Source organism: Anguilla anguilla, chromosome 3 (genome assembly GCF_013347855.1).
Source record: "Anguilla anguilla isolate fAngAng1 chromosome 3, fAngAng1.pri, whole genome shotgun sequence".
In the NCBI taxonomy this organism is placed as follows: Eukaryota; Metazoa; Chordata; class Actinopteri; order Anguilliformes; family Anguillidae; genus Anguilla; species Anguilla anguilla.
This window is the reverse complement of record NC_049203.1, coordinates 26,958,018-26,967,094: the sequence shown is the minus strand read 5'-3', so window position 1 is coordinate 26,967,094 and position 9,077 is coordinate 26,958,018. Positions and strand designations below refer to the sequence as shown.

The following is a 9,077-nucleotide window of genomic DNA, read 5'->3' as shown; positions in this document are numbered from 1 at the left end:
TTTACTATTGCTTATACCCATATACATTTTCAATACTCTCATAATGCGTATACATAATTCTGTTCATTTTTATATACCATTTTGTTACGTCCCAAAAGCCAACCCAAGTTCCAATAATTGGGCGCAACAACAGACAGCAGCGCAACAAATGCCATAAACAAAACAAAAACACACAAAATATAGTAGCAGAAAATTATCACACAAAAGCAAAGGGAGTCTTAAAAAGGTGTCTCTCAGCTGAGGTGTTTTTAGGCTTTATCCAGTCGACACAGGTGTGCATAGTCAGGCAATCAAGCCCCAATCAGCTCCACCTGCAGGATTAAGACATGCACGCGTGCACGCAGACTCACAGAGCAAGGAAGCGTAACATACTTCATAATTACATTAAATTATATATATATTCATTTTCATTTTTAATTGTATATACGTATTTCCATTTGTTTCTCTTACTTCTCTTACTCATAAATATTCTGCTGTTATATATGCTGTTATATTACAATTGCTGTTATGTATTATTTAATGTGATCTTTGAGAGAAAATTGAGGCACATTTCTTGTATGTGCAAACTTACCTGGTGAATAAATTTGATTCTAATTCTGATGTCTAATGGTACTTTAGTTACATTACAAACTGTTGTTTGTTAGGTTAACATTACACTTATTGATGGATCGCTGTCTGTGCATTATTGGTAATATCACATTTTTGTCCCTGAGTTCCACTGCTGCCCTCCACTGAATAATAACAGCATCGTCTTTATAGTGACATGCAGCGCCAAACGTTACCAGTGCTCCAAAATATTTCGCTGCATTGTACGCCCCTAGCTCATTTTATGTGCATTACACCCCACCGAAGTTTCCTGCTCCCTAAACCAACTGGCTTGCTAGTTGCGAGATAGGAACTCCCAGCTCGGGTTCTCTGTCCCTGCCTGGCTGCGATCACTGTCGGCCGTGGCAGGAATCAGCGGTGACCGGAAAAAGGAAAGTTTACAGAAGTATTTTGCGGTCTACATAGTTAATAAGTTTTCCTTTGAGGCGAAGGGACACACATTGCCCAGCGGGCTTGGTAACTGGTGAACCATCTTGGTGAATGGGATTTTTGCCTTGATTTCCTAAGGAAGTTTGGGTTGCACAGACAGTTGGCTAGCTAACTTAGCTAGCTTCGACGGATTGCTAAGGTAAGAAAGTTTGTTGTTAGTCTTGGGTGTTGTCTGCGTTTCTCGTTGATTTGTTTTAGAGTTGTGATCTACATATCATATTGATCTTGTTGGTAAGCGAACTAAACTAACAAGCTAGATGACTACAACGGGGAGTTTAGCGAGTGAGTTAGTGAGACAGAAATAGAAAAGGGAACATTGCAGTTTATTTCCGATAAATAGTCACTCACTCTTTCAGCTCATTCTTGTAGGCCAGCCTGTGACTCATACTATGTGTGGCTGTTGAGTGAATTGTGGATTTGGAGTTCCGAACTTTGCTAGCTATGGACCCAGGGTATCTGGAAAACTAGAACTCCGCCTAAAAAGATGGCTTGCTGACGTTAGGTTGTTATGTAGCTTGCTAATACATAATGGAAACATTTCTCAAACTAGCTAAGCACATTTGTTTAGTTATGGTTAAATCTGGACGCTTAATGGTAGTTGCCTCTAGTAACATTGAACTTTTTTGTCTTTATTTTGTTCATGGCTGGCTAACGTTAGATTAAGTAGCATAGCTCTATCCACGCCAGAATGTAGAACTAGCCACCGTTTAAAACTTATTGGATAAATAGTTTGCTAACGCTACCTAGCTAATGGCCATCTAGCGCTGACTAACATCTGTTGCATTTTTCACGCCTATTTTTCATGCCTAAGCTTACGAGCTAGACTATCTCTCTTCCAAGACGGCATTCTGGATGTGATCATTATTTCAATTGGCTATCTGTATATTTTTCTAATTGCTTGACGTTATTAACCCCATAATATTGACTGAATGGGGTTTAGATAGTTAGCATCTTCAGTGGTTCAGTGGTCTGTTGTTGGATATCTGTGGAAATGTATCAGTAATACGTAACATAAGTAATCAATTATCTTTCAGCATAATTTAGTCTACTTCCCACAGATAATTTGCATTGCTTACTTAAGTGGAGTGTGAACGTAAACTGTTTCCCCCTGAAAAAAGTGCTTATTTCGGAAAATGGGAATAATTAGTAATTAATAAAAGTAATAATTAGAGATACTAAGAATGAACAAAATTCATGGAGATAATTCACTCTTTCTTGGTATTGAGCGTAAACTCATTCATGTCATTTTGTATGATAAATCTTGCCAGTACAGTGACTGCTTTCATTAAGCTGCAACATACAGTTGTAAGTGCTGCCTTTTCTGTGCTTATTCTGTTTTTCTTTTTTTGTTGTCATTTTTAAAATTGACAACAAGGGTAACAGGCAATTTGCAGAAGCTATGCCTTCAAATACAAATACGATTCAGATTAAAAGTGTTACAGCATTTAGAAAAAAATACAGAGTTAACATGTCGATGAAAGGCATTCTACATCTGATGACAGTGATTTCTAGACTTTAACAGTAAATGGCTGGGCATTGTTCAATATAACAGTAGTACTTTCAAGATTTACAGCTTTTGACCAGTGTCTATTCAAATAGATGGCATGCACATATTTGGGGTTATCCTGTTTTGTTTTGTAAAATCGGGTTACTCAGCAGAGGTAAAACGAGAGAACAATATTACAGTACATTTATTTGGCAGACGCTTTTATCCAAAGCGACGTACAGTAAGTGCATACTCAAGGTCATTGGAACAACTACGAAACACAGGTCCGATAAGGTACAATACTCATCATGAAACCGTTATCCATAGCCACAAACACATTAAGTCCAGTTCACAGTCAGAATGTTATGACTAGTCAAACTAGGAGGCATAACGACAAGCTACAACATCAAGACAATGATACAAATGCAGTGTATTAAATATTTTTTGTTGCTTCAGTCTCAAGTTAAGGTCCGAATCATCATTAAGAAGGCGCTAACATGAACACAATCTCTTGTTCAGAGAATTCCCTTGTTAATCCTGTGATAAATGTTTGTCATATCATATCATGTTTCTCTGGATAAAATGTTCTGACAAATTTTCTTGTAAATTTAAGCAATTTGATAGCTAACTACACTGGTAGTCAGTGCCGTTTAGCTTACTTGTAAGTTTATCCACTGTATTTATGAGTATTTGTCCACTCATCACCAAATATAGCACATTTTCACAATGGCGTTCTCCATTTTGCTGAGTGTAGAGTATAGCCTATTATAAATTGACATTTTATGCACACTGTTTAGGTTAATTTAGGTGAGTTGTACCAAAGATGTGGGTTCTTCCTCCGTTGTTCTGCCAGGTCCAAGTTCCTAGGGTGTTCCTAGGGAACAGTTTTTGCGTTGTGTTACATGTTTGCTTTAACACTCTTATCCTGGGTGACTCACTAGCTTATATTTTTAACTTGCATTTTTACACAATGTCCTTTTACACAGCTGGACATTTGACTGAAGAACGTCCGCTTGGACGCCTTGTACAAGGACAGCACTTAGGAGTTGAACTTGCAACCTTTACTTAAACTGGATATTGAACGTGAAATTGAATCCATTCAATCTCAGTTTAAGGCTGGGAATAAAACATATCTTTTCAGAAAAAGTTTTAATAATGTGTGCATAGTCTATAAGTACTGTTTTGGCTTTCCTTAAAATAAATCAGGATTTATTTAAGATCTCACTGAAGATCTAATTTTATCTTCTTAGCTGAAGAACTGAAGGCCTTGTTGCATACTTGTCCATTGAACAGCTGCAGAAATGCCATATTTATTATTACTGGTTACTGGTGAGTCATTGTTATTTCTGAGCTTGGTGAGTCTGTGGTTGCTGCTTGTCACTAACAAGGATTAAACATTTCAGCTATAATTTAAGGAGAGACCATATCTGCTTAGCTTTAGGCAGGTGCTTATGGAAGATCCCATGAACTGTTTGAAATCACATGTTGCAGTTTCAACACACTGCAATTTTTGTCTCGTTAAGCTAGTAGCACTTTTGTGTGCCGATTTACCGCTAGCAATGCATGCAAAAAATGCAACGCATCAACGTGTTGCAGTATTTTCCCACATTCTCTGAAGTTCTAGGCTCTGAACAGAGTTTGGTATTTGTGCTGTGGCCCTGAGGGCGGTGAAGAGATTGCTTGGCTATGTAGTTTCTGAAAGACGCCCAGACAAGCTTAGCAGAGGGAAGAGCAGCTGACGTTTAGCTGAGCTTCAGGAGAAGTGAGAACTGAATCGGCAGCAGCGGAGGCCGTCAGCTGTGCCTGGGGAGCACACGCCCTTCATTGGCCACTCGAGCAGAACCCATTGTCTCAGCCACAGGTCGCAGACCATGCATGTCTGTCAGCTCGCGCTGTTGCTCGGGAGATGATGACACAAGCGTTATGCTGCTTAAAGCCGTTTCCTGGTTGTATTTATTTATGTACTTTTGGCTGGGGCGTGGCTTTTTTCTTAGACCGACTCGTTCTCATGCCCTGTTTAATTAAGTCCCACATGCCGTGTTTGTAATCAGCCTCCCCTTGGGTTCTCTGTTTCCTGTGGGCCAGCTGGTATTTGAAAGGCCGTGTGTTGGAATGGTGCAGCCGTGTCCTTAGGGACTTCCTCGAGTTTAACCCGCTGTTACTTGCAGGCTGACTGCGCTCCTACAGTAACGCAAACGGCTGTCATTAGCACAACCTAGCACCCCCCACCCCCCACCCCATCGGGTTCTAGAGTGTTTGGGGGGGGGGGGAGGGTAACCCACGGCACTCCTCCCTTCATGGTTGACTTGGATGGACGGATGGATTGTTGTGTCCTCTGGATCACCGTCATTAAGTGTTAGCCTGCTTTGTCTTATGGCCACTTCCCCTGAAGTATTAAGTTGTTGTTGATGTGGCCTTGTTGTAATCAGGGGATATTGTGTTGCGTTGGATGGGCTCCAGCTGTGTAGAAGAGGCACAGTACAATACAGTGGAAGTGGTAACAGTCGCTCAGTGCATGTGGCTTTGGTGGAGAGATCACTGTGAAGGACAGTAAGGTGAGAGTAAGGTGAAAGGAAGTTACGAGTCAATGCCTGAGAACATCTTCTCTCAGTTACTGCCTTTTTTGAACAATGCTGAAAAGTCAAATTTTGCAGCATCATTTCCCCTTCTTTTGTGTCTGTTTTGTTGGAAAAAACAGCTTCCAGCTGTGACTCTTGGCTTTCCTCCACCAGTGCAGATAAAAGTTTAAAAGCAGTCAGATTCGAAAGGTCGGTGATCCCCCTGCTATTCCACAAAACCAGCCTTGATAACCCCATGTCACAGGGAGGCAGGACCCTTCAGTACTCTCATTTTAGGAGCTGTTGCTCCTGAAAATTGGTGTGTGCTAACTGGAAAAATAATTTGTAGCACATCTGCTAATTTGGATGCATTAGTGTGCTCCTAAAATTTTGAACTTGGGAGCATATGAGGTCTTTGGAAAAAATGTTAGTGTATCACCCGGGGTTGTGGATCAACAAACAGCATCACTTTATTTTGAAATGAGTCACGAAAAATGATGGGATTTTCTTCAAGTGAATTTGTTGACAGTGAATCCAATTGTTATATTACCTTGCAGTGGCATTTTAATGTAACAGTGTGTGCAGATTGGTAATTATTACCCAAGTAGCAACATTAACCTTGGAGTTTTTCTCAAGATATTTTAAAAGCAGTGTAATCCCTAAGCCCCCCTGCTCTCTACTCCGATTGGCCAGTGTGTTAGTGTAACAGACGCTCTTCTTCAGTGAGCTACTGTGGTAGTGTAAACGTAATGTGACATTTTCTGTTTGTGGAGGTTCTTTTGAGTTTTTCAGAGTTGCAGCACTTCTGCTATGAATACCCGGGGGGAAACGGTGCATACCAGTATGGCAATCGTTGTGTGGATACACAGATTGTCAAGAGGCAAGTTACGATATATTGCCATTTAGACGTGTTGAGCACAGCCTATAAAGGCCACAAGTGATTGGTCTCTCGGTTATCATACTGAGAAGGTTTTGCAAGCGGAGGTTGATTCACGTACGCTTTCTGTTTTAAAGTCGTAATGTTCAGGTAACGTTTTGGTGCTCTTGAACACGCCCACTGCCCCCGGACAGCGCGGTTACATTACAGTCGCTTAGCGTTCGAGGTGGAGGCATGAGCAGGCCTGTCTGTGAGGTCTGCTTTTAGTCAGGAACTGTGCTCGCGGTGTTTCTTTCCTTCTCCTTTCTTAAGTAAAGCCACTCTGCTGCAGGCCACTCCTCCTCCTCCTCCTCCTCCTCCTTTTCCTCCTCCTCAGGAAGGAACAGGCCTCAGCCTCTGCTGAGCTGACGCTAGAACGTGGGGGCGCCGCTTCCTTTTGGAATGCCGTCCCAGCGCTTTCGGTTCGAGCGGCTGAGCGAGCGGAGCAAGTCGCGTTGCCCCCCCCTCCCTCCCGCGCAGCGCCCCCCACGTTCGCTCGCCAGGCAGGAGAAACAATACAGTGCGAAACGAGCGGTTTCGTTTCACGCCTCTAATCCCGCTACTGAATGGAGGTCAGGTTGGGGCAGGTCTTGCTCGCCCTCGGCGTGCGTGGGTAGTGTGGCTGTTGTGGTGACAGTTGGCCAGCCTGCGGTTACAGCCTCCCTCAGGCGGAGAGGGAGAGAGAGAGAGAAAGAGAAAGAGAGAGAGAGAGAGAGAGAGAGAGACGGAGAGAGAGATACAGAGAAACAGAGAGAGAGTGATACAGAGAGACAGACATACAGAGACTGTGCGACAGTGAGAACAATAGGGAATACCGTTCTGTATAGAGAAACTGCGTACTTGACCTGTACTTCCCCGGTCCCTCCTTCCCCGTCTTCCTTTTTCCTCCCTGTACCCCTCTGTATTTATGGCTGTGGTGTTTAAACACAGTGGGACTTCTGCTTCTGTGGTGGCCCGGGTGTGAGAGAGCGGCTCTTAGCTTTGCTCTCCAGCTGGCTGTGAATCCTTCGCGCATGAATGGGCCCCACGCGTCTCCTTCCTCTCTCTGGCGCAGGACCCAGCCCAGACCGCTGTCCAAATGCTCTTCAGGGCGGTGCTTTGTTACTCTGACTATCAGGCTCCAGGGATTACTGACTTTCCTAACTCTGCCAATGCCTTCAGGCTTTCAGCACTCGGGCACGAGTGAAAAGAAAGCCCATTACGACAGCGGTGCAGTATAATTGTTAGGGGGACGGGTTTTTAACTCTGACCCTGCAGGTTTGATTCCTTGTTTTATTCTTGAGTAAGGTGCTGAACCACAGTTGCTTCTTGCACAAATGGATTGCATGTTTTTAACAAGTAAGCTGTGAGTGTCTGCCTAAACGTAGGCTAAACGGTGGAGAGCTCACCAGCCCCCTCCATTTTGCTGTCTTAACAGGAAGTTATAGACTGTGATTATGCACTTCCTTTGTGAAGAGCGAGGCACCAGACTCTGCAGCTCTCTGTGTGCCCTCGGCAGCTGTCTTGGGCCACAGGCTGGGTCTGTCTTCCCCGCTCATAGAGCGGTTCTGTGCTGGAGCAGCAACTCCGTAGGTCCCCCAGCCCCCCTCCAGCCACTGGAAACGCACCCGATTGCTCTGAATTCCCGCTCGTGCAACACTGAACTCTGAGAAATTGTTGGGAGTTTACTGGCCCTAACCTGCACTACATCTAACATCTTACTCTTCACCCTCAGACCCACCTTGTAAAGCATCTACTATGACACTTAACTTTATATGTTCCAGTTTATGTACTGATTACCACTATTGGTTATGACACTGAAGTCTTGGACTTGGACTTGGCCTAGGCCTTGACTTGGCCTTGTGTGTGCGAGTTGTATTTTTGTCAGTTGCTCTGGATAAGAACATCTGCTAAAAAGGTGTTTATATAGTGCTGAGCTCCTTCTTGCAAAAGACCAGTTTCCTTGCCCACCTTAAAGTAATAATCTCAAAGATTTTCATTAAAATAAATGTCTGTTAAGTCACTATCTATCGCCGAATTAGGTAACACAATGGTGATTGAGCCTATTATTATATTAATTTATATTATTATTATTATTATAATTTATGATTAAAGAACTGGGTGTCTGTGGCGACATTCCCGGGGAAAAAATCACAAGCGGTGCATAGTTAGTGGCGCGTTTTCCATCAGTGGTTGGTCCGCCTGAGAGGGTAGGCGGAACTAACGCAACAGGCTCGCTCTTCAACTCACTTGTGTGTGAGCGGCGTACTGTTTTTTCAGGTGTCTGCATGCGTTACAATAACAGAGAAAAGGGGGGTGGGGGGAGTTATGGAACCCTAAAAAGTTTTTGTGTAACATGAGAGATCATATTCTTTGTTGATGTTGATTTCGTATTACATTTAATGGCAATGTAACTTTACTAAATTACATAGCTATTTGCACAGCTATCGCTAGCTACCGGACCATGTCAAGAAAGACAACATTAGTTTAGACAACGTTGCGCACAGTATCCATCCCTCATATCAGGTAACGTTGCGTTAGCTAGCTAGCTAATGTAATTAACACAATCTAATGTCAGCTAACAATTAGAAAAAACGCTAGCTAACGCTACCGACCGGTACCGACCTCGCAAATTGTCTGTCGAATGCAATGCTACCTTGTTGCAACGTTGCAGTGTAGCTAACTAAAGGCCAGTTCAGATCAATGATTTGCAACGAGACTGGATGCAACTTACAAAATTCCAAGACGTCTGATTGTAAACGTTCTAAAACTGCACTTGGCGATTTGACAAGGTCGGTCTTTTAAAACCTCAGGGCAGGCAACGGCTCTGCTACTAGCCAGTTCACACCGCTGCAATTTTCTCTGCAACATTCTAAAACCGTTTAGCCTCGTTGCGAATCATTGATCTGAACTGGCCTTAACGTTACCGTTATTTACATTGCCATCAAGTTCATCAATATATTATAATGATCGGAATAAAGCCGGGGTATGTGGAGCAGAGCTGGCTTTAGAAGACGTCGCGCAGGAGAAAATTAAATAAAAGAATACGGCAGTATGGATTAGCATTGAAATCTCCTTTGTTTTTGTTTTATTCTTCTTGTTC

General features: G+C 43.0%; 1 protein-coding gene across 1 annotated transcript in view; it reads left to right on the top strand.

Annotated features, from left to right (window-relative positions):
• Positions 1-869: 869 nt before the first annotated feature.
• cyfip1 (cytoplasmic FMR1 interacting protein 1) overlaps positions 870-9,077 on the top strand; it is a 69,824-nt gene continuing 61,616 nt past the window's right edge. Inside the window, exon 1 of the mRNA XM_035408325.1 lies at positions 870-1,174. The gene's annotated coding sequence lies outside the window, so the exon portion shown is untranslated. The remainder of the gene's footprint in view (positions 1,175-9,077) is intronic.